This window comes from Elephantulus edwardii, unplaced genomic scaffold (assembly GCF_000299155.1).
Source record: "Elephantulus edwardii isolate Elephantulus edwardi_28Jun2011 unplaced genomic scaffold, EleEdw1.0 scaffold00041, whole genome shotgun sequence".
In the NCBI taxonomy this organism is placed as follows: domain Eukaryota; kingdom Metazoa; phylum Chordata; class Mammalia; order Macroscelidea; family Macroscelididae; genus Elephantulus; species Elephantulus edwardii.
The window spans coordinates 2,501,947-2,504,302 of record NW_006399791.1 but is presented as its reverse complement, the minus strand read 5'-3'; positions in this window follow the sequence as shown (position 1 = coordinate 2,504,302).

The following is a 2,356-nucleotide window of genomic DNA, read 5'->3' as shown; positions in this document are numbered from 1 at the left end:
TTTCTGCAGTGTAATTGATCTGATTCCTATGCATACCATCAGGTGAAATCCATGTGTATAACCTGCGTTTATGTTTCTTATAAAACATATTTGCAATGAATTAGTCATTGTATAAAAGTCAGTCATTCTATCTCCAGCTTCATTTCTATTGAACAATAATTAATACCACATGTCAGCAAAATATTGCCAAAGATCATTGAAAACATCTTGTAAAGTACATAGACAGAGAACTGCCGGAAGTTCAAGCTGGGTTTAAAAGAGGTCATGGTACATCCATCAGATGTCAGATGGATCCTGGCTGAAAGCAGAGAATATCAGAAGGATGTGTATTTGTGTTTTATTGACTATGCAAAGTCATTTGGCTGTGTGGATTAAAAAAATAAATATGGCTAGCATTGAGAAGAATGAGAATCCCACAGTGCTTAATTATGCTCATACAAAATCTAAACCTGAATGAAGCAATGGAACACTGCATGGTTAAAAATCAAGAAAGGTGTACATCAGGTTGTATCCTTTCTCTATACATATTTAATCTCTAAGATGAGAAAACCACTCAAGAACTGGCCTCTGTGAAGAAGAATGTGGCATCAGGATTGAAGCAAGGCTTATCAACAACTGTGTTAGGCAAATGACGTGACCTTGTTTGCTGAAAGTGAGGAGTACTTGAAACTCCACAGAGGGTCAAAGAACATAGCTTTCAATATGAATTGCAACTCAACAAGACAAAAATCTTCACCACTAGACTGATAGGCAACACCACGAAAGATGGAGAAAAGGTTGAAATTATCAAAGATTTCACCTTACTTGGTACCTTTGGTACCAGCTTTTGATCTCTTGATACACGTTTGGTATCAGGAGATCAGGAGACATACTGCATTGGACAACCCTACTGTCAGGGGTTGCTCCAGATTACTGAGGAGCAATGATGTTAGATTTAAGACTAAGGTGTGTCTGGTTCAGGCCATGAATCTTTTAAGTTGTTCTTTTTAATTACTTGCTATGCATCTGAGAGCTGGACAACAAATAATAGAAAAATAATTGATACCTTTGCTTTGGAGAAGAGCACTGACTATCCCATGGACTGCCAAAAAACCCAATCAGATATATCATGGGAAATATGCAGGCAGAGTGTTCCTTGGAGGCAAGAATGACGAAACTTTGTTTCATATATTTTGGTCATGTTAGAAGAGGATGTTCCTTGAAAAGAGATATCATGCTTGGAAAAGTAGAGTAGAGGTGTGTTGGAGATGAGGAGGATGGCACAGGACAGGATGGGGTTCTCACCTGTTGCTTGTAAGGTCAATATAAGTTGTACTGGACTCAACAGCACCTAACAACAACAACAGGACACCGGAGCTCCAAAGAGAAGGACCACTATCTAGGCATCAGTTTTCATTTATGAAAATTCAGAGGTAGAAAAAAAATTCAGCTCATGTTTTAATGAAATCAAGGAGATGGTTGTATCTCTTTGCTCAGAGCTGAAAGGACTTTGGAAGTCTGAACTGGGACACTTTAGAAACAGTCTGTTTTAAAATATAGTGTCTAGAGTGGGAAACCAAGTCAGGGTAGAAAAAGGACCTACCCAAGATCACAGGCCTGACTCTTAGAAATCTGTTCTTTAATCTGCAAATTGGCCTGCTCCCTAAATACAAGTTGCTGTCTACCTGTATTTCTTTCTTCCATCTATTTACAGGCTGGAGTTTACAGGAGGTTGTGGTAGTAGTGATATTGTAGCTAATGTTAGATGGATCTTGGATGAAAGCAGGGAATACTAGAGGAATGTCTATCTGTGTTTCATTGACAATGCAAAGGCATTTGACTGGATCACAACAAACTGTGGCTGACTGAGAAGAATGGGAATCCCAGGACACTTTGATTGTGCTTATGTGAAGCCTATACTTGGACGAGGAGGTGGTCGTCAAAACTGAGCAAGGAACCACTGCATGCTTCAAAATTGGGAAGGGTGTACACCAGGGATGTGCCTTATCTCCATACTTTCCCCAATATATGTGCGGAACACATTATCCGGGAGGCTGGACTCCACGAGAAGAAATGTGGCATCAGGCTTGGAGGAAGACTCATCAAAAATCTCTGTTATGCAGATGATACAACGCTGTTTACTGAAATTGAGGAGGACTTGAAGTGTTTCCTGAAGAAGATCAAGGACTGCAGCCTTCAATATGGATTGAAGCTCAGTTATCAAGAAAACAGTGCTTCTCACGACTGGGCCAATTGGCAGCATCATGTGGGTGATGAAGAGACTGAATTTGTAAACAACTTTAGTTTGCTTGGCTCCATAATCAACACTCTTGGCACCAGCAGCCAGGAAATGAAAAGATAAATTTCAGTGGGAAAG